The 23,007-nt window shown below is 49.6% G+C and overlaps 1 pseudogene; it reads left to right on the forward strand.

The window, feature by feature from the left end:
• Positions 1–23,007, forward strand: part of LOC121561571 — a 76,187-nt pseudogene that overhangs the window by 48,070 nt on the left and 5,110 nt on the right.

A 23,007-nucleotide genomic window follows, 5' to 3' on the forward strand; every position in this document is an offset into this window, starting at 1 on the left:
CTCTGTGTATTAGTGTTACCTAACAGCTCTCCCCCATCTCTCTGTGTATTAGTGTTACCTAACAGCTCTCCCCCATCTCTCTGTGTATTAGTGTTACCTAACAGCTCTCCCCCATCTCTCTGTGTATTAGTGTTACCTAACAGCTCTCCCCCATCTCTCTGTGTATTAGTGTTACCTAACAGCTCTCCCCCATCTCTCTGTGTATTAGTGTTACCTAACAGCTCTCCCTCTCCCCCATCTCTCTGTGTATTAGTGTTACCTAACAGCTCTCCCCCATCTCTCTGTGTATTAGTGTTACCTAACAGCTCTCCCCCATCTCTCTGTGTATTAGTGTTACCTAACAGTAAACTGTGTGTGTGTGTATCCAGGGATGTGAACCGGTGCCTGGTGGAGCTGTGTGTGATGGCGTATGGGTGTGTGACGGCGGGTGCGAGGAGTGTGTGTGGCGTGCTGCCCTACCTACCCTACAGCAGACAGTGTAAGATGAGGAAGAGGGGATCCATCGTCTGCCAGCTGATGGCTTCTCTGATGTGTTGTGCAGGTGAGACTCCGCAACACGTTATGTTCCAATCTAATGTGTTGGAGATGGATAACAGTTGATCCCACACTGTGTTAGGTCTGACCCATCTCATCACCATGGATCTTCATCAGAAGGAGATTCAGGGGTTCTTCAACATCCCAGTAGACAACCTGAGAGCTTCACCCTTCCTACTGCAGTACATAAAGGAGGAGGTAAGACTACACTACCCACAACCCCCTCCTACTACACTACCCACAACCCCCCAGTACATAAAGGAGGAGGTAAGACTACACTATCCACAACACACCAGTACATAAAGGAGGAGGTAAGACTACACTACCCACAACCCCCTCCTACTACACTACCCACAACCCCCCAGTACATAGAGGAGGTAAGACTACACTACCCACAACCCCCTCCTACTACACTACCCAAAAACCCCCCAGTACATAAAGGAGGAGGTAAGAATACACTACCCACAACCCCTTCCTACTACACTACCCAAAACCCCCAGTACATAAAGGAGGAGGTAAGACTACACTACCCACAACCCCATCCTACTACACTACCCAAAACCCCCAGTACATAAAGGAGGAGGTAAGACTACACTACCCACAACCCCCTCCTACTACACTACCCAAAACCCCCAGTACATACAGGAGGAGGTAAGACTACACTACCCACAATCCCCTCCTACTACACTACCCAAAACCCCCAGTACATAAAGGAGGAGGTAAGACTACACTACCCACAATCCCCTCCTACTACACTACCCAAAACCCCCAGTACATAAAGGAGGAGGTAAGACTACACTACCCACAACCCCCTCCTACTACAGTACATACATGAAGAGGTAAGACTACACTACCCACAACCCCCTCCTACTACAGTACATACATGAAGAGGTAAGACTACACTACCCACAACCCCCTCCTACTACAGTACATACATGCAGAGGTAAGACTACACTACCCACAACCCCCTCCTACTACAGTACATACATGAAGAGGTAAGACTACACTACCCACAACCCCCTCCTACTACAGTACATACATGAAGAGGTAAGACTACACTACCCACAACCCCCTCCTACTACACTACCCAAAAAAAAAAACAGTACATAAAGGAGGAGGTAAGACTACACTACCCACAACCCCATCCTACTACACTACCCAAAACCCCCCAGTACATACAGGTAGAGGTAAGACTACACTACCCACAACCCCCCAGTACATAAAGGAGGAGGTAAGACTACACTATCCACAACCCCCTCCTACTACAGTACATACAGGAAGAGGTAAGACAACACTACCCACAACCCCCTGTTGTCTCCCTGTAGATTCCAGACTCTACTACCCATAACCCCCTGTTGTCTCCCTGTAGATTCCAGACTACAGTACCCATAACCCCCTGTTGACTCCCTGTAGATTCCAGACTACACTATCCATAACCCCCTGTTGACTCCTTGTAGATTCCAGACTCCACTACCCATAACCCCCTGTTGTCTCCCTGTAGATTCCAGACTACACTATCCATAACCCCCTGTTGACTCCTTGTAGATTCCAGACTCCACTACCCATAACCCCCTGTTGTCTCCCTGTAGATTCCAGACTACACTACCCATAACCCCCTGTTGACTCCCTGTAGATTCCAGACTCCACTACCCATAACCCCCTGTTGTCTCCCTGTAGATTCCAGACCACACTACCCATAACCCCCTGTTGACTCCTTGTTGATTCCAGACTACACTACCCATAACCCCCTGTAGATTCCAGACTACACTATCCATAACCCCCTGTAGATTCCAGACTTCACTACCCATAACCCCCTGTTGTCTCCCTGTAGATTCCAGACTCTACTACCCAATATCCCCTGTTGTCTCCCTGTAGATTCCAGACTACACTACCCATAACCCCCTGTTGACTCCCTGTAGATTCCAGACTCCACTACCCATAACCCCCTGTAGATTCCAGACTTCACTACCCATAACCCCCTGTTGTCTCCCTGTAGATTCCAGACTCCACTATACATAACCACCTGTAGATTCCAGACTTCACTACCCATAACCCCCTGTTGTCTCCCTGTAGATTCCAGACTACACTACCCATAACCCCCCTGTTGTCTCCCTGTAGATTCCAGACTACACTACCCATAACCCCCTGTTGTCTCCCTGTAGATTCCAGACTACACTATACATAACCCCCTGTTGACTCCTTGTAGATTCCAGACTACACTACCCATAACCCCCTGTTGTCTCCCTGTAGATTCCAGACTACACTACCCATAACCCCCTGTTGACTCCTTGTTGATTCCAGACTATACTATCCATAACCCCCTGTAGATTCCAGACTCCACTACCCATAACCCCCTGTTGTCTCCCTGTAGATTCCAGACTCCACTACCCATAACCCCCTGTTGTCTCCCTGTAGATTCCAGACTACAGTAATGCCGTCATCGTGGCCAAATCACCGGCCTCCGCTAAGAGGTGAGCAACCCTAACGCTCCTTCCTTCAGTTCACTGTGAATCAACACACTACAACTAAACGTGTGTGTGTGTGTGTAGGGCCCAGTCCCTAGCCGAGAGGTTGCGTGTGTGTATCGCTGTGATCCACGGAGACGCAGAGACGGACCTGCTGGACGGACGACACTCTCCTCCGACAGTCAGAACCTCTGGAGGTCTACCTCAAGTACCCTGTAAGAGGCCCACACACACACCACCCAGTTGGCTAAAGGCAGGGTTGAAAGGCGAGTTCCTAACGAGTTCAGGAAGCCGAGCTAGAGATCTGAGTTCCTAACGAGTTCAGGAAGCCGAGCTAGAGATCTGAGTTCCTAACGAGTTCAGGAAGCCGAGCTAGAGATCTGAGTTCCTAACGAGTTCAGGAAGCCGAGCTAGAGATCTGAGTTCCTAGCGAGTTCAGGAAGCCGAGCTAGAGATCTGAGTTCCTAGCGAGTTCAGGAAGCCGAGCTAGAGATCTGAGTTCCTAACGAGTTCAGGAAGCCGAGCTAGAGATCTGAGCTCCTAACGAGTTCAGGAAGCCGAGCTAGAGATCTGAGTTCCTAACGAGTTCAGGGAAGCCAAGCTAGAGATCTGAGTTCCTAACGAGTTCAGGAAGCCGAGCTAGAGATCTGAGTTCCTAGCGAGTTCAGGAAGCCGAGCTAGAGATCTGAGTTCCTAGCGAGTTCAGGAAGCCGAGCTAGAGATCTGAGTTCCTAGCGAGTTCAGGAAGCCGAGCTAGAGATCTGAGTTCCTAACGAGTTCAGGAAGCCGAGCTAGAGGTCTAGTCAGCTAAAGACGTATTATCTGACTACCGTGGAGTGGAGTTTAGTCAGCTAAAGACGTATTATCTGACTACCGTGGAGTTTAGTCAACTAAAGACGTATTATCTGACTACCATGGAGTGGAGTTTAGTCAGCTAAAGACGTATTATCTGACTACCGTGGAGTTTAGTCAACTAAATACTTATTATCTGACTACCATGGAGTGGAGTTTAGTCAGCTAAATACTTATTATCTGACTACCATGGAGTGGAGTTTAGTCAGCTAAATACTTATTATCTCACTACCGTGGAGTGGAGTTCAAATCAAATCACATTTTATTTGCCACATGCGCTGAATACAACAGGTGACCTTACAGTGAAATGCTTACTGACAAGCCCTTAACCAACAATGCAGTTTTAAGAAAAATATGTGTTAAGTAAAAAATTGTAAAATAACAGTAGGGAGGCTATATACAGGGGGTACCGGTACCGAGTCAATGGGAAATAACAGTAGGGAGGCTATATACAGGGGGTACCGGTACCGAGTCAATGTGCTGGGGTACAGGTTAGTCCAGGTAATAATGAGGCTATATACAGGGGGTACCGGTACGAGTCAATGTGCTGGGGTACAGGTTAGTCCAGGTAATAATGAGGCTATATACAGGGGGTACCAGTACCGAGTCAATGTGCTGGGGTACAGGTTAGTCCAGGTAATAATGAGGCTATATACAGGGGTACAGGTTAGTCCAGGTAATAATGAGGCTATATACAGGGGGTACAGGTTAGTCCAGGTAATAATGAGGCTATATACAGGGGGTACCGGTACCGAGTCAATGGGCTGGGATACAGGTTAGTCCAGGTAATAATGAGGCTATATACAGGGGTACCTGTACCGAGGTAATGGGCTGGGGTACAGGTTAGTCCAGGTAATAATGAGGCTATATACAGGGGGTACCGGTGCCGAGTCAATGGGCTGGGGTACAGGTTAGTCCAGGTAATAACGAGGCTATATACAGGGGGTACCGGTACCGAGGTAATGTGCTGGGGTACAGGTTAGTCCAGGTAATAATGAGGCTATATACAGGGGGTACTGGTTAGTCCAGGTAATAATGAGGCTATATACAGGGGGTACCGGTACCGAGTCAATGGGCTGGGGTACAGGTTAGTCCAGGTAATAATGAGGCTATATACAGGGGGTACAGGTACCGAGTCAATGGGCTGGGGTACAGGTTAGTCCAGGTAATAATGAGGCTATATACAGGGGTACTGGTACCGAGGTAATGGGCTGGGGTACAGGTTAGTCCAGGTAATAATGAGGCTATATACAGGGGGGTACCGGTACCGAGGTAATGGGCTGGGGTACAGGTCAGTCCAGGTAATAATGAGGCTATATACAGGGAGTACCGGTACCGAGGTAATGGGCTGGGGTACAGGTTAGTCCAGGTAATAATGAGGCTATATACAGGGGGTACAGGTTAGTCCAGGTAATAATGAGGCTCCAGGGGGTACAGGTTAGTCCAGGTAATAATGAGGCTCCAGGGGGTACAGGTTAGTCCAGGTAATAATGAGGCTATATACAGGGGGTACAGGTTAGTCCAGGTAATAATGAGGCTATATACAGGGGGTACAGGTTAGTCCAGGTAATAATGAGGCTATATACAGGGGGTACAGGTTAGTCCAGGTAATAATGAGGCTATATACAGGGGGTACAGGTTAGTCCAGGTAATAATGAGGCTCCAGGGGGTACAGGTTAGTCCAGGTAATAATGTGGCTCCAGGGGGGTACAGGTTAGTCCAGGTAATAATGAGGCTCCAGGGGGTACAGGTTAGTCCAGGTAATAATGAGGCTATATACAGGGGGGTACAGGTTAGTCCAGGTAATAATGAGGCTCCAGGGGGTACAGGTTAGTCCAGGTAATAATGAGGCTCCAGGGGGTACAGGTTAGTCCAGGTAATAATGAGGCTATATACAGGGGGTACAGGTTAGTCCAGGTAATAATGAGGCTCCAGGGGGTACAGGTTAGTCCAGGTAATAATGAGGCTCCAGGGGGTACCTGCATGCTAGCTACAGCTGTTCCTGTAGTCTACGGGATCAGCTAGCATGCTAGCTACAGCTGTTCCTGTAGTCTACGGGATCAGCTAGCATGCTAGCTACAGCTGTTGCTGTAGTCTACGGGATCAGCTAGCATGCTAGCTACAGCTGTTCCTGTAGTCTACGGGATCAGCTAGCATGCTAGCTACAGCTGTTCCTGTAGTCTACGGGATCAGCTAGCATGCTAGCTACAGCTGTTCCTGTAGTCTACGGGATCAGCTAGCATGCTAGCTACAGCTGTTCCTGTAGTCTACGGGATCAGCTAGCATGCTAGTGTCGTAGTAAATATAAAATGTAATTATGGGTTCACCAACACTAGCTACAGCTGTTCCTGTAGTCTAAGGGATCAGCTAGCATGCTAGCTACAGCTGTTCCTGTAGTCTACGGGATCAGTTAGCATGCTAGCTACAGCTGTTCCTGTAGTCTACGGGATCAGCTAGCATGCTAGCTACAGCTGTTCCTGTAGTCTACGGGATCAGCTAGCATGCTAGCTACAGCTGTTCCTGTAGTCTACGGGATCAGCTAGCATGCTAGCTACAGCTGTTCCTGTAGTCTACGGGATCAGCTAGCATGCTAGCTACAGCTGTTCCTGTAGTCTACGGGATCAGCTAGCATGCTAGCTACAGCTGTTCCTGTAGTCTACGGGATCAGCTAGCATGCTAGCTACAGCTGTTCCTGTAGTCTACGGGATCAGCTAGCATGCTAGCTACAGCTGTTCCTGTGGACTTCCAGTCATTGCGCTAACGCTAGTTAGCATTGGATTGTGAAACTACCTCTAACCTCCTTTATACTGAACACAGAGACATAAACATGGTCTCCACCAGTACAGGGCCTGAACCCAGAGACATAAACATGGTCTCCACCAGTTCATCTGACTCTGGGGAAGTAGATACAGGGCCTGAACCCAGAGACATAAACATGGTCTCCACCAGTTCATCTGACTCTGGGGAAGTAGATACAGGGCCTGAACCCAGAGGCATAAACATGGTCTCCACCAGTACAGGGCCTGAACACAGAGACATAAACATGGTCTCCACCAGTTCATCTGACTCTGGGGAGGTAGATACAGGGCCTGAACACAGAGACATAAACATGGTCTCCACCAGTTCATCTGACTCTGGGGAAGTAGATACAGGGCCTGAACCCAGAGACATAAACATGGTCTCCACCAGTTCATCTGACTCTGGGGAAGTAGATACAGGGCCTGAACCCAGAGGCATAAACATGGTCTCCACCAGTACAGGGCCTGAACCCAGAGGCATAAACATGGTCTCCACCAGTACAGGGCCTGAACCCAGAGGCATAAACATGGTCTCCACCAGTACAGGGCCTGAACCCAGAGGCATAAACATGGTCTCCACCAGTTCATCTGACTCTGGGGAGGTAGATACAGGGCCTGAACCCAGAGACATAAACATGGTCTCCACCAGTTCATCTGACTCTGGGGAAGTAGATACAGGGCCTGAACCCAGAGGCATAAACATGGTCTCCACCAGTTCATCTGACTCTGGGGAAGTAGATACAGGGCCTGAACCCAGAGGCATAAACATGGTCTCCACCAGTTCATCTGACTCTGGGGAAGTAGATACAGGGCCTGAACCCAGAGACATAAACATGGTCTCCACCAGTTCATCTGACTCTGGGGGAAGTAGATACAGGGCCTGAACCCAGAGGCATAAACATGGTCTCCACCAGTTCATCTGACTCTGGGGAAGTAGATACAGGGCCTGAACCCAGAGGCATAAACATGGTCTCCACCAGTTCATCTGACTCTGGGGAAGTAGATACAGGGCCTGAACACAGAGACATAAACATGGTCTCCACCAGTTCATCTGACTCTGGGGAAGTAGATACAGGGCCTGAACACAGAGACATAAACATGGTCTCCACCAGTTCATCTGACTCTGGGGAAGTAGATACAGGGCCTGAACCCAGAGGCATAAACATGGTCTCCACCAGTACAGGGCCTGAACCCAGAGGCATAAACATGGTCTCCACCAGTACAGGGCCTGAACACAGAGGCATAAACATGGTCTCCACCAGTACAGGGCCTGAACACAGAGGCATAAACATGGTCTCCACCAGTTCATCTGACTCTGGGGAGGTAGATACAGGGCCTGAACCCAGAGACATAAACATGGTCTCCACCAGTTCATCTGACTCTGGGGAAGTAGATACAGGGCCTGAACCCAGAGGCATAAACATGGTCTCCACCAGTTCATCTGACTCTGGGGAAGTAGATACAGGGCCTGAACCCAGAGGCATAAACATGGTCTCCACCAGTTCATCTGACTCTGGGGGAAGTAGATACAGGGCCTGAACCCAGAGACATAAACATGGTCTCCACCAGTTCATCTGACTCTGGGGAAGTAGATACAGGGCCTGAACCCAGAGGCATAAACATGGTCTCCACCAGTTCATCTGACTCTGGGGAAGTAGATACAGGGCCTGAACCCAGAGGCATAAACATGGTCTCCACCAGTTCATCTGACTCTGGGGAAGTAGATACAGGGCCTGAACCCAGAGGCATAAACATGGTCTCCACCAGTTCATCTGACTCTGGGGAAGTAGATACAGGGCCTGAACCCAGAGACATAAACATGGTCTCCACCAGTTCATCTGTCTCTGGGGAAGTAGATACAGGGCCTGAACCCAGAGACATAAACATGGTCTCCACCAGTACAGGGCCTGAACCCAGAGGCATAAACATGGTCTCCACCAGTTCATCTGACTCTGGGGAAGTAGATACAGGGCCTGAACCCAGAGACATAAACATGGTCTCCACCAGTTCATCTGACTCTGGGGAGGTAGATACAGGGCCTGAACCCAGAGACATAAACATGGTCTCCACCAGTACAGGGCCTGAACACAGAGGCATAAACATGGTCTCCACCAGTACAGGGCCTGAACACAGAGGCATAAACATGGTCTCCACCAGTTCATCTGACTCTGGGGAGGTAGATACAGGGCCTGAACCCAGAGACATAAACATGGTCTCCACCAGTACAGGGCCTGAACACAGAGGCATAAACATGGTCTCCACCAGTTCATCTGACTCTGGGGAAGTAGATACAGGGCCTGAACCCAGAGACATAAACATGGTCTCCACCAGTACAGGGCCTGAACCCAGAGACATAAACATGGTCTCCACCAGTACAGGGCCTGAACACAGAGGCATAAACATGGTCTCCACCAGTACAGGGCCTGAACACAGAGGCATAAACATGGTCTCCACCAGTACAGGGCCTGAACCCAGAGGCATAAACATGGTCTCCACCAGTTCATCTGACTCTGGGGAAGTAGATACAGGGCCTGAACCCAGAGACATAAACATGGTCTCCACCAGTTCATCTGACTCTGGGGAAGTAGATACAGGGCCTGAACCCAGAGGCATAAACATGGTCTCCACCAGTACAGGGCCTGAACCCAGAGACATAAACATGGTCTCCACCAGTACAGGGCCTGAACCCAGAGACATAAACATGGTCTCCACCAGTTCATCTGACTCTGGGGAGGTAGATACAGGGCCTGGACCCAGAGGCATAAACATGGTCTCCACCAGTTCATCTGACTCTGGGGGAGGTAGATACAGGGCCTGAACCCAGAGGCATAAACATGGTCTCCACCAGTACAGGGCCTGAACCCAGAGGCATAAACATGGTCTCCACCAGTTCATCTGACTCTGGGGAGGTAGATACAGGGCCTGAACCCAGAGGCATAAACATGGTCTCCACCAGTACAGGGCCTGAACCCAGAGACATAAACATGGTCTCCACCAATTCATCTGACTCTGGGGAGGTAGATACAGGGCCTGAACCCAGAGGCATAAACATGGTCTCCACCAGTACAGGGCCTGAACCCAGAGACATAAACATGGTCTCCACCAGTTCATCTGACTCTGGGGAGGTAGATACAGGGCCTGAACCCAGAGGCATAAACATGGTCTCCACCAGTTCATCTGTCTCTGGGGAGGTAGATACAGGGCCTGAACCCAGAGACATAAACATGGTCTCCACCAGTTCATCTGACTCTGGGGAAGTAGATACAGGGCCTGAACCCAGAGACATAAACATGGTCTCCACCAGTTCATCTGACTCTGGGGAGGTAGATACAGGGCCTGAACCCAGAGACATAAACATGGTCTCCACCAGTTCATCTGACTCTGGGGAAGTAGATACAGGGCCTGAACCCAGAGACATAAACATGGTCTCCACCAGTTCATCTGACTCTGGGGAAGTAGATACAGGGCCTGAACCCAGAGGCATAAACATGGTCTCCACCAGTACAGGGCCTGAACCCAGAGGCATAAACATGGTCTCCACCAGTTCATCTGACTCTGGGGAAGTAGATACAGGGCCTGAACCCAGAGGCATAAACATGGTCTCCACCAGTTCATCTGACTCTGGGGAAGTAGATACAGGGCCTGGACCCAGAGGCATAAACATGGTCTCCACCAGTTCATCTGACTCTGGGGAGGTAGATACAGGGCCTGGAACCCAGAGACATAAACATGGTCTCCACCAGTTCATCTGACTCTGGGGAGGTAGATACAGGGCCTGAACCCAGAGACATAAACATGGTCTCCACCAGTTCATCTGACTCTGGGGAGGTAGATACAGGGCCTGAACCCAGAGACATAAACATGGTCTCCACCAGTACAGGGCCTGAACCCAGAGACATAAACATGGTCTCCACCAGTACAGGGCCTGAACACAGAGACATAAACATGGTCTCCACCAGTACAGGGCCTGAACACAGAGACATAAACATGGTCTCCACCAGTACAGGGCCTGAACACAGAGGCATAAACATGGTCTCCACCAGTTCATCTGACTCTGGGGAGGTAGATACAGGGCCTGAACCCAGAGGCATAAACATGGTCTCCACCAGTTCATCTGACTCTGGGGAAGTAGATACAGGGCCTGAACCCAGAGACATAAACATGGTCTCCACCAGTTCATCTGACTCTGGGGAAGTAGATACAGGGCCTGAACCCAGAGGCATAAACATGGTCTCCACCAGTTCATCTGACTCTGGGGAAGTAGATACAGGGCCTGAACCCAGAGGCATAAACATGGTCTCCACCAGTTCATCTGACTCTGGGGAAGTAGATACAGGGCCTGAACCCAGAGGCATAAACATGGTCTCCACCAGTTCATCTGACTCTGGGGAAGTAGATACAGGGCCTGAACCCAGAGACATAAACATGGTCTCCACCAGTTCATCTGACTCTGGGGAAGTAGATACAGGGCCTGAACCCAGAGACATAAACATGGTCTCCACCAGTACAGGGCCTGAACCCAGAGGCATAAACATGGTCTCCACCAGTTCATCTGACTCTGGGGAAGTAGATACAGGGCCTGAACCCAGAGACATAAACATGGTCTCCACCAGTTCATCTGACTCTGGGGAGGTAGATACAGGGCCTGAACCCAGAGACATAAACATGGTCTCCACCAGTACAGGGCCTGAACACAGAGGCATAAACATGGTCTCCACCAGTACAGGGCCTGAACACAGAGGCATAAACATGGTCTCCACCAGTTCATCTGACTCTGGGGAGGTAGATACAGGGCCTGAACCCAGAGACATAAACATGGTCTCCACCAGTACAGGGCCTGAACACAGAGGCATAAACATGGTCTCCACCAGTACAGGGCCTGAACACAGAGGCATAAACATGGTCTCCACCAGTTCATCTGACTCTGGGGAAGTAGATACAGGGCCTGAACCCAGAGACTAAAACATGGTCTCCACCAGTACAGGGCCTGAACCCAGAGACATAAACATGGTCTCCACCAGTACAGGGCCTGAACACAGAGGCATAAACATGGTCTCCACCAGTACAGGGCCTGAACACAGAGGCATAAACATGGTCTCCACCAGTACAGGGCCTGAACCCAGAGGCATAAACATGGTCTCCACCAGTTCATCTGACTCTGGGGAAGTAGATACAGGGCCTGAACCCAGAGACATAAACATGGTCTCCACCAGTTCATCTGACTCTGGGGAAGTAGATATAGGGCCTGAACCCAGAGGCATAAACATGGTCTCCACCAGTACAGGGCCTGAACCCAGAGACATAAACATGGTCTCCACCAGTACAGGGCCTGAACCCAGAGACATAAACATGGTCTCCACCAGTTCATCTGACTCTGGGGAGGTAGATACAGGGCCTGAACCCAGAGGCATAAACATGGTCTCCACCAGTTCATCTGACTCTGGGGAGGTAGATACAGGGCCTGAACCCAGAGGCATAAACATGGTCTCCACCAGTACAGGGCCTGAACCCAGAGGCATAAACATGGTCTCCACCAGTTCATCTGACTCTGGGGAGGTAGATACAGGGCCTGAACCCAGAGGCATAAACATGGTCTCCACCAGTACAGGGCCTGAACCCAGAGACATAAACATGGTCTCCACCAGTTCATCTGACTCTGGGGAGGTAGATACAGGGCCTGAACCCAGAGGCATAAACATGGTCTCCACCAGTACAGGGCCTGAACCCAGAGACATAAACATGGTCTCCACCAGTTCATCTGACTCTGGGGAGGTAGATACAGGGCCTGAACCCAGAGGCATAAACATGGTCTCCACCAGTTCATCTGTCTCTGGGGAGGTAGATACAGGGCCTGAACCCAGAGACATAAACATGGTCTCCACCAGTTCATCTGACTCTGGGGAAGTAGATACAGGGCCTGAACCCAGAGACATAAACATGGTCTCCACCAGTTCATCTGACTCTGGGGAGGTAGATACAGGGCCTGAACCCAGAGACATAAACATGGTCTCCACCAGTTCATCTGACTCTGGGGAAGTAGATACAGGGCCTGAACCCAGAGACATAAACATGGTCTCCACCAGTTCATCTGACTCTGGGGAAGTAGATACAGGGCCTGAACACAGAGGCATAAACATGGTCTCCACCAGTACAGGGCCTGAACACAGAGGCATAAACATGGTCTCCACCAGTTCATCTGACTCTGGGGAAGTAGATACAGGGCCTGAACCCAGAGACATAAACATGGTCTCCACCAGTACAGGGCCTGAACCCAGAGACATAAACATGGTCTCCACCAGTACAGGGCCTGAACCCAGAGACATAAACATGGTCTCCACCAGTACAGGGCCTGAACCCAGAGACATAAACATGGTCTCCACCAGTTCATCTGACCCTGGGGAGGTAGATACAGGGCCAGAACCCAGAGGCATAAACATGGTCTCCACCAGTTCATCTGACTCTGGGGAGGTAGATACAGGGCCTGAACCCAGAGACATAAACATGGTCTCCACCAGTACAGGGCCTGAACACAGAGGCATAAACATGGTCTCCACCAGTACAGGGCCTGAACCCAGAGACATAAACATGGTCTCCACCAGTACAGGGCCTGAACCCAGAGACATAAACATGGTCTCCACCAGTTCATCTGACTCTGGGGAAGTAGATACAGGGCCTGAACACAGAGACATAAACATGGTCTCCACCAGTACAGGGCCTGAACCCAGAGACATAAACATGGTCTCCACCAGTTCATCTGACTCTGGGGAAGTAGATACAGGGCCTGAACCCAGAGGCATAAACATGGTCTCCACCAGTACAGGGCCTGAACCCAGAGACATAAACATGGTCTCCACCAGTACAGGGCCTGAACCCAGAGACATAAACATGGTCTCCACCAGTTCATCTGACTCTGGGGAAGTAGATACAGGGCCTGAACACAGAGACATAAACATGGTCTCCACCAGTTCATCTGACTCTGGGGAGGTAGATACAGGGCCTGAACCCAGAGGCATAAACATGGTCTCCACCAGTTCATCTGACTCTGGGGAAGTAGATACAGGGCCTGAACCCAGAGACATAAACATGGTCTCCACCAGTTCATCTGACTCTGGGGAAGTAGATACAGGGCCTGGACACAGAGGCATAAACATGGTCTCCACCAGTTCAGGGCCTGAACCCAGAGACATAAACATGGTCTCCACCAGTTCATCTGTCTCTGGGGAAGTAGATACAGGGCCTGAACACTGAGACATAAACATGGTCTCCACCAGTTCATCTGACTCTGGGGAGGTAGATACAGGGCCTGAACCCAGATACATAAACATGGTCTCCACCAGTTCATCTGACCCTGGGGAAGTAGATACAGGGCCTGAACCCAGATACATAAACATGGTCTCCACCAGTTCATCTGTCTCTGGGGAAGTAGATACAGGGCCTGAACCCAGAGACATAAACATGGTCTCCACCAGTACAGGGCCTGAACCCAGAGGCATAAACATGGTCTCCACCAGTTCATCTGACCCTGGGGAGGTAGATACAGGGCCTGAACACAGAGACATAAACATGGTCTCCACCAGTTCATCTGACCCTGGGGAGGTAGATACAGGGCCTGAACCCAGAGGCATAAACATGGTCTCCACCAGTTCATCTGACTCTGGGGAAGTAGATACAGGGCCTGAACCCAGAGGCATAAACATGGTCTCCACCAGTACAGGGCCTGAACCCAGAGGCATAAACATGGTCTCCACCAGTTCATCTGACTCTGGGGAAGTAGATACAGGGCCTGAACCCAGAGGCATAAACATGGTCTCCACCAGTTCATCTGACTCTGGGGAGGTAGATACAGGGCCTGAACACAGAGACATAAACATGGTCTCCACCAGTTCATCTGACCCTGGGGAGGTAGATACAGGGCCTGAACACAGAGACATAAACATGGTCTCCACCAGTACAGGGCCTGAACACAGAGACATAAACATGGTCTCCACCAGTTCATCTGACTCTGGGGAGGTAGATACAGGGCCTGAACCCAGAGACATAAACATGGTCTCCACCAGTTCATCTGACTCTGGGGAGGTAGATACAGGGCCTGAACCCAGAGACATAAACATGGTCTCCACCAGTTCATCTGACTCTGGGGAGGTAGATACAGGGCCTGAACCCAGAGGCATAAACATGGTCTCCACCAGTTCATCTGACTCTGGGGAGGTAGATACAGGGCCTGAACCCAGAGGCATAAACATGGTCTCCACCAGTTCATCTGACTCTGGGGAAGTAGATACAGGGCCTGAACCCAGAGACATAAACATGGTCTCCACCAGTACAGGGCCTGAACACAGAGACATAAACATGGTCTCCACCAGTTCATCTGACTCTGGGGAGGTAGATACAGGGCCTGAACACAGAGACATAAACATGGTCTCCACCAGTTCATCTGTCTCTGGGGAAGTAGATACAGGGCCTCGTTGCCAAAATACCCAACTATCCCTTTAAAGGCCCAGTGCAGTCGAAAACAAGATTTTCCTGTGTTTTTATATATCATTTCACACTATAAGGTGTTGGAATAATACTGTGCAAATGATGATAATGCCCTTTTAGTGTAAGATCTGTTTGAAAACACCGCCTGAAATGTCTGCCTGTTTTGTCCTGCCTGGTGACATCACCTGGCGATAAATTAGTTAATAGACCAATAAGAAAGAGAGTTCCAAACCTCTCTGCCAATAACAGCTAGTTTTCTGTTTTCACTTCCTCACTCAGACCACTCCCAGACAGTCCTAGCTAAATTCTTGCTTGAGAAATTGCCCTTGGCTAAGAAGCTATTTTCATGTATTTTTGACCATTTTAATGTAAACCAATCACAGTAAGGTACTTAATTGTTCCCCAGAAATGATTTGATACTGAGATGAAAACGACGACATTGGACCTTTTAACATAATCTATAACTCCTGATCGTTTGGGTTTTATTTACCATCTGTCTTTCTGTGTGTGTCAGTCTGTATCCCTAAGGAGAAGCGTCCTATCGCAGTCGTAGGAGATGTGGTCGGACGCGTCGCCATCATCGTGGTGAGTGGCTGGGGTCAAAGGTTAGGGAGGGTGAGGAAGGAGGCTGTGTGACACAGCCAGAGCAGGACGGGTGTGTGTGTTAACGTGGTGTGTGTGTGTGTGTGTGTGTGTGTGTGTCAGGATGACATCATCGACGATGCGGTGGGTTTTGTGGCGGCAGCGGAGACTCTGAGGGAGAGGGGGCGGGGCCGATCATCGCCATGGCAACACACGCCATCCTGTCCGCGGACGCTCCCAGAATCCTCCAGGAGTCAGCCATCAGTCAGGTAGGAGTGGGGGGGGGTCTGTCAACTCAATATTAGGAAGGTGTTCTTAATGTTTGATATAGTCAGTCTGTCTCTGTTTCTCTCTCTGTGTATCTGTTTCTCTCTCTGTGTATCTGTTTCTCTCTCTGTGTCTCTCTCTCTCTCTGTCTCTGTCTCAGTCTCTCTCTCTCTCTCTCTCTCTCTCTCTCTCTCTGTCTCTCTGTCTGTCTGTCTCTCTGTCTGTCTCTCTCTCTCTCTCTCTCTCTCTCTCTCTCTCTCAAATTCAAGCTGCTTTATTGGCATGAAAAACATTGCGTCAATATTGCCAAAGCAACAATGTATACAATATACATTGTAATCAAATAATAAAGAATAACAAATCATATAAAAATAACAACAACAACAATAAAATGGGAACAGTCAATAGCAGAAATATATAATACATAGAAAAGGCTAAACATGGAAAATGAAACTAACTGATTTACATTTAGTCATTTAGCAGACGCTCTTATCCAGAGCGACTTACAGTTAGTGAATGCATACATTTTCATACTGGCCCCCGTGGGAATCGAACCCACAAGCCTGGCGGTACAAACGCCATGCTCTACCAACTGATATATACACAACCGTTCAAAAGTTTGGGGTCACTTACAAATATCCTTGTTTTCGAAAGAAAAGCAATTTTTCTGTCCATTAAAATAACATTAAATTGATCAGAAATACAGTGTAGACATTGATAATGTTGTAAATGGCTATTGTAGCTGGAAACGGCTGATTTTTAATGGAACATCTACATAGGCGTACAGAGGCCCATTATCAGCAACCATCAGTCCTGTGTTCCAATGGCACGTTTTGTTTGCTAATCCAAGTTTATCATTTTAAAAGGCTAATTGATCATTAGAAAACCCTTTTGCAATTATGTTAGCACAGCTGAAAACTGTTGTGCTGATTAAAGAAGCAATAAAACTGTCCTTCTTGAGACTAGTTGAGTATCTGGAGCATCAGCAATTGTGGGTTCGATTACAGGATCAAAATGGCCAGAAACAAATAAGTTTCTTCTGAAACTCGTCAGTCTATTCTTGTTCTGAGAAATGAAGGCTATTCCATGCGAGACATTTCCAAGAAACTGAAGATCTCGTACAACGCTGTGTACTACTCCCTTCACAGAACAGCGCAAACTGGCTCTAACCAGAATAGAAAGAGGAGTGGGAGGCCCCGGTGCACAACTGAGCAAGAGGACAAATACATTAGAGTGTCTAGTTTGAGAAACAGACGCCTCACAGGTCCTCAACTGGCAGCTTCATTAAATAGTACCCGCAAAACACCAGTCTCAACGTCAACAGTGAAGAGGCGACTCCGGGATGCTGACCTTCTAGGCAGAGTTGCAAAGAAAAAGCCATATCTCAGACTGGCCAATAAAAAGAAAAGATTAAGATGGGCAAAAGAACACAGACACCGGACAGAGGAAGATTGGAAAAAAGTGTTATGGACAGGCATATTGAAGTTTGAGGTGTTCGGATCACAAAGAAGAACATTTGGGCTAGTGTAAGAGTGGAGGTTGGGCCTGCTCACTGCCTGGGCTAGTGTAAGAGTGGAGGTTGGGCCCGCTCACTGCCTGGGCTAGTGTAAGAGTGGAGGTTGGGCCTGTTCACGGCCTGGGCTAGTGTAAGAGTGGAGGTTGGGCCTGCTCACGGCCTGGGCTAGTGTAAGAGTGGAGGTTGGGCCCGTTCACGGCCTGGGCTAGTGTAAGAGTGGAGGTTGGGCCCGCTCACGGCCTGGGCTAGTGTAAGAGTGGAGGTTGGGGCCGCTCACGGCCTGGGCTAGTGTAAGAGTGGAGGTTGGGCCCGCTCACGGCCTGGGCTAGTGTAAGAGTGGAGGTTGGGCCCGCTCACGGCCTGGGCGTATGTGGGTCATTCTACAGATTCGGTGACATTTCAGTATTGTCAGTGTCCCAAGATGTACTAGTGTTATAACTTGTCAGAACATTTATCAAACTACACTTAAATTACAACATTTCAAAGTTTTACATGTTTTTAATATGGAGTAGAGAATATGATTTTAAACAGAGATGAATTTCAATACTTATATGTTTGCTTTTCTTAGGAGTATTAAGAATTTCGCCTGTCCCTATTGACCATCATGCAAATGGCGTGACTCATTTTGAGTACACAGTGTTAAATAATAATGCTTTTTTTTTGTTAAATTAATTGTATATGCCCCCTTATTATGCATAATCCATTTTCTCAGCATAAGACATTTTATTTTCTGAGAAATTCAGGCTTTTACCCCTGTCCTTGTATTTCTTTCAACCCCGTAACGCAACAATACCCCCACTCACAATTAAATAATGGTTTGATCCTGTGGACATCATTTATGAGGAAGTGACATCATACAAGTCTTCAGAGAAGCCTGGTGTGACAAGTGGTAAGCTGCTCTCTCACTTTTTATAAATATTTCATGTTTTTAAGCACATATGGGCTTTGTCAATCTCAGGTATTCAACTCTGTTGGGGGGGAATTCATAGTTAAGATTTTACCAAGAATTGTTTTTATAGCTATGAAGTATAACAATGTATTTTGTTGAATAAGGCCATGTGGCACACTGCTAGCTGCTAGCATCCCGAATTAGCAACAGATTAGCACAAAATCTTCAACCCTGTCACATTCAACCCCATCACATTTTTCAATGTTACGGGGTTGAATGGCTGTTACAGGGTTGAATAGCTGTTAAATCTTAGCAATATTTAATGTATATTGCTTAATACCAATCATATTTTCTTGTTGAATGTTTGTTGTTTACGGTTTTACAGTATCAACTAAAAGTACGAGGAATTTTTGAAAATAATAACTTAAAAAAAGTGACAATTAATTTGTTCTCTCTCCTATATACATTGACATATTTAGGAGTATTATCTGCAAGTTCATGTTCATTTTACTACATAGTGATTAAAAGGATACAATATTTAGTAAGCAGGTCATTGCCGCAGGTCATTGCCGCTGGGCGGCAGGTAGCTTAGTGGGTAAGAGCGTTGGGCCAGTAACCGAAAGGTCGCTGGTTCTAATCCCGAGCCGACTAGGTGAAAAATCTGTCGATGTGCCCTTGAGCAAGGCACTTAACCCTAATTGCTCCTGTAAGTCGCTCTGGATAAGAGCGTCTGCTAAATGACCAATTATTATTATTATTAATTTCAGATTCAACAATGGAAAAAACAGCAGCAGAAAGGAAACACACATAGAAAAGAACCCTAAAAAGAACCGCAGACAGGATGTTACATCCCAAATGCTCATACTCTGTACAGGGTCTTAGAGGAGAACAACACTGCCATCAAGCTTTACTTCATTGAAGACGAGGCCATCGAGAAAGCCGTCCAAGGTATGCCAGCCAATTTGCCAGTAGTTCCATCCACAATGCGGATCCACCAAGTTGTTTGTGTGGCTGCAAGGCAAATTGCCTACCGTGATGTAAGCTGTATGTGCACAGTCCACAACAAGAAACTGGAATGCCAGTGTTTCAATACACAACATTTCACATTTACCCCTAAAGTTACATCAGTCGTGTCACAGAGGGAGGTTGATTGGGCAAATCCAGACATATGCGGGAAATGGTGCGTGGCCAAATATGATGACGATTTTCTATCCCAGAATAATTCTAGCCACAGATGAATCCCATGTGCAGGTCAAATGCATGTGCTGTGCTGGACCAAATAGGTACTTCTGGCCACTTCTTGATGATATCCTGTGGTATCCATTTGAGGACATCTTGGAACACATTGATCCCCCTAAACCGGTGACTTCTAGGCACATGGAAATACAGAAGGAAGTGTGGGCTAGGCTCTCTCAGTAAAAATGGTGAACAAACCGTAGGCTTACCTATAGGTTATTAATGTTAAGATGTTTGCTTAATGTTCAAACTGTCACGAACAGAAGAGGACCCAAGAGCGCAAGTTCAAATTCAGAGTTCTTTATTCAAGGTTACAGGCGGGAAGAGGAGTCCCAGGGGTGTCAGGGGTCTTTCAGGGTCCTCCTGTGGGTACCTGTGCTCGGGGGTCACCAAATGTCCGGGGGTGTCCAGTCCAAGTGCTTAGTGTGTGTGTTCCCCAGTGATGGAGCGGCGTATCGGGCTGAGGGTGGTGAAACGTCTGGGCACGCTCATCTGGTGGTCGGAGACCGGAGGGGCTGAAGATCGGAGAGTAGTCGAGGTCCAGAAGGCAGGTTGGGATAGACGGGGCAGTAGAACAAGGAGGCAGTCAAGAAAGGATCGGTATCACAAACAGGAGTCAGAGCGCAGACAGGCAGGTTACTGGTCCGGGTTTGAAGACGATCTGACAGGGCTTGGCTGAAAACCAGGGCTTGATATACTGGGAGAGGTAGTGGGGAAATGCAGTTCAGCTGGCAGAGTAATTAGAACAGAGTGAGGCAAGGTGAGGATGGTGAGTGGGAAATGCAGTGCAGCTGGCCAGGTAACAAGAGCAGAGCAGGGCAGGTGGAGCTAGTTAGGCTGAGTAGAGAGAGGGAGGTGAGCAGAGTGGAAGATAATTGAATGCAATTAATGTTGCTACCAGGGAGAGAGAGTGCTCATGACAGGACCCCCCCCAAGGGACGGCCCCAGAAGTCCCAAGAACAACATCATGCCGGGAGGGTGGAGGGGAGCAGGCGGCGGGTCAGAACTCCTCCGAGCGGTCCGAGTGAATCTCCTCATCCTCAGAAGGAGCTGGAGGGTCACGGTCGGGAGACAGGACAGGCACTGAGACCGGAGCAGGGCGGGCCGGACGGCTAGGAACCCCTCTTGGACGGCCCCTACGGATTGCAGGCTGATCAGGATGTAGTCGGTGGAAGTCAGTGATAAGGGTCCGGTCCACTATCCTCCTGGCCGGGATCCAGGTCCTCTCCTCTGGACCATATCCCTCCCAATCAACGAGGTACTGGAGACCCCTACCCCTTCGCCTAGAGCGGAGCAGCCGCCGGACGGTGAAGACAGGACCGCCATCTACGAGGCGCGGAGGAGGTGGCGCCGGAGCTGCAGGGACCAGGGGACTTTCATGGACCGGCTTGACCTTGGAGACGTGGAAGGTGGGGTGGACCCGCATGGAAGCGGGCAACTGAAGTCGGACCGCCGTTGGACTGATGACTTTCTGCACAGGAAAAGGACCAATGAAGCGAGGGGCCAGCTTTCGTGATACAACCCGCAGCGGCAGATCCCGGGCAGACAGCCAGACCTTCTGACCAACCCGGTAAGTAGGTGCTGGGGTCCTCCGTCGGTTGGCACCGACGGCGTAGCTGGTTCCAGACTTCAGGAGCACAGTGCGAGCCTGGGCCCAAGTGCGGCGGCAGCGGCGGGCATACGCAAGAGCAGACGGACAGGTGGCATCCGCCTCCTGGCTGGCAAACAGTGGAGGTTGATACCCGTAGACACACTGAAAGGGGGAGAGCCCGGTGGAGGAACTGGTGAGTGAATTATGGGCATATTCCACCCAGAGCAGGTGTTGAGCCCAGGCCCGGGGATTTTGGGAAGCCACACACCTCAGTGCCTTCTCCAGCTCCTGGTTCATGCGTTCAGTCTGGCCGTTTGACTGCGGGTGGAATCCAGACGATAGGCTGGCGGTGGCCCCAAGGAGATGACAGAACTCCTTCCAAAAGGTTGCTGAGAATTGCGGGCCCCGGTCTGACACTATATCCTGGGGTAGGCCATGGATACGAAACACATGTTCCAGGACCACCTGGGAGGTCTCTTTAGCAGAGGGTAGTTTGGGAAGGGGGCACGAAGTGGGTCATCTTACTAAAGCGGTCAACAATGGTAAGGATGACTGTGTGTCCGTCAGAGGGCGGAAGGCCCGTAACAAAGTCCAGTGAAACGTGGGACCAGGGCCTCTTGGGTATGAGTAGGGGTTGCAGCAACCCAGCAGGAGGCTGGTTGGGAGTCTTGTTTCGGTTACAAGTGGGACAAGCTCGGATGAATTCTCGGACATCCCGTCTCATCCCCCGCCACCAGAACCGCTGGCGGACCAGATGAAGGGTGCGAGTGATGCCGGGATGACAGGCCAGACGGGATTCGTGCCCCCACTGAATCACAGGTGACCTGAGATTTGCTGGAACAAACAGACGGTTGGGGGCGCTGGTGCTTGGACCTGGCTGGTCCCGAAGAGCCTCCATGACCTGCTTCTCGATCTCCCAGGTGAGGGCCGCTACGACCAAGTGGCTGGGAAGAATGGGAGCTGTCATGGCGGTGGTCTCGTCCTTCTGAAACATCCGGGAAAGAGCATCAGGTTTGATGTTGCGAGATCCCGGGCGGTAGGAGAGCGTGAAATTGAAGCGCGTAAAGAACAGAGACCACCGCTGTTGACGGGAGTTCAGCCTCCTGGCTGTTTGGATATACTCCAGGTTCTTGTGGTCTGTCCACACTACGAATGGTTCCTTTGACCCCTCTAACCAGTGCCGCCATTCTTCAAGGGCGAGCTTGACAGCCAACAGCTCGCGGTTCCCAATGTCGTAGTTGCATTCGGCAGGGGTTAGCCGACGGGAGTAGAAGGCACAGGGGGTGCATCTTGCCATCCTCAGCTGCTCTTTGAGAAAGCACTGCACCCACTCCCACGTCCGAAGCATCTACCTCCACCACAAACTGCCTTGCTGCATCTGGCATCTGGAGGATGGGAGCAGAAGTGAAACATGTCTTGAGGATATTGAAGGCCTTATCAGCAGCTGATGTCCATTGGTACGGTTGTTTAGTGCTGGTTAGCGCCGTGAGGGGTGCAGCCACTGTGCTATAGTTTCTGATGAATCTCCTATAAAAGTTGGCAAAGCCCAGGAACTGTTGCAACTTCTTCCGAGACTCAGGAACTGGCCAGGAAGTGACAGCCGACACCTTCGTGAGATCCATCTGAATGCTGCCCTCGGTCACCACATACCCCAGGAATGAAACGGTCTTGGCATGGAACTCGCACTTCTCTGCCTTCACGAAAAGAGAGTTCTCCAGCAGGCGGCGCAGGACCAACCGGACGTGGTGCGTGTGTTCTGACAGAGTCTTTGAGAATATTAAAATATCGTCAAGGTACAC

The sequence above is a fragment of the Coregonus clupeaformis genome, unplaced genomic scaffold (assembly GCF_020615455.1).
Source record: "Coregonus clupeaformis isolate EN_2021a unplaced genomic scaffold, ASM2061545v1 scaf0858, whole genome shotgun sequence".
In the NCBI taxonomy this organism is placed as follows: Eukaryota; Metazoa; Chordata; class Actinopteri; order Salmoniformes; family Salmonidae; genus Coregonus; species Coregonus clupeaformis.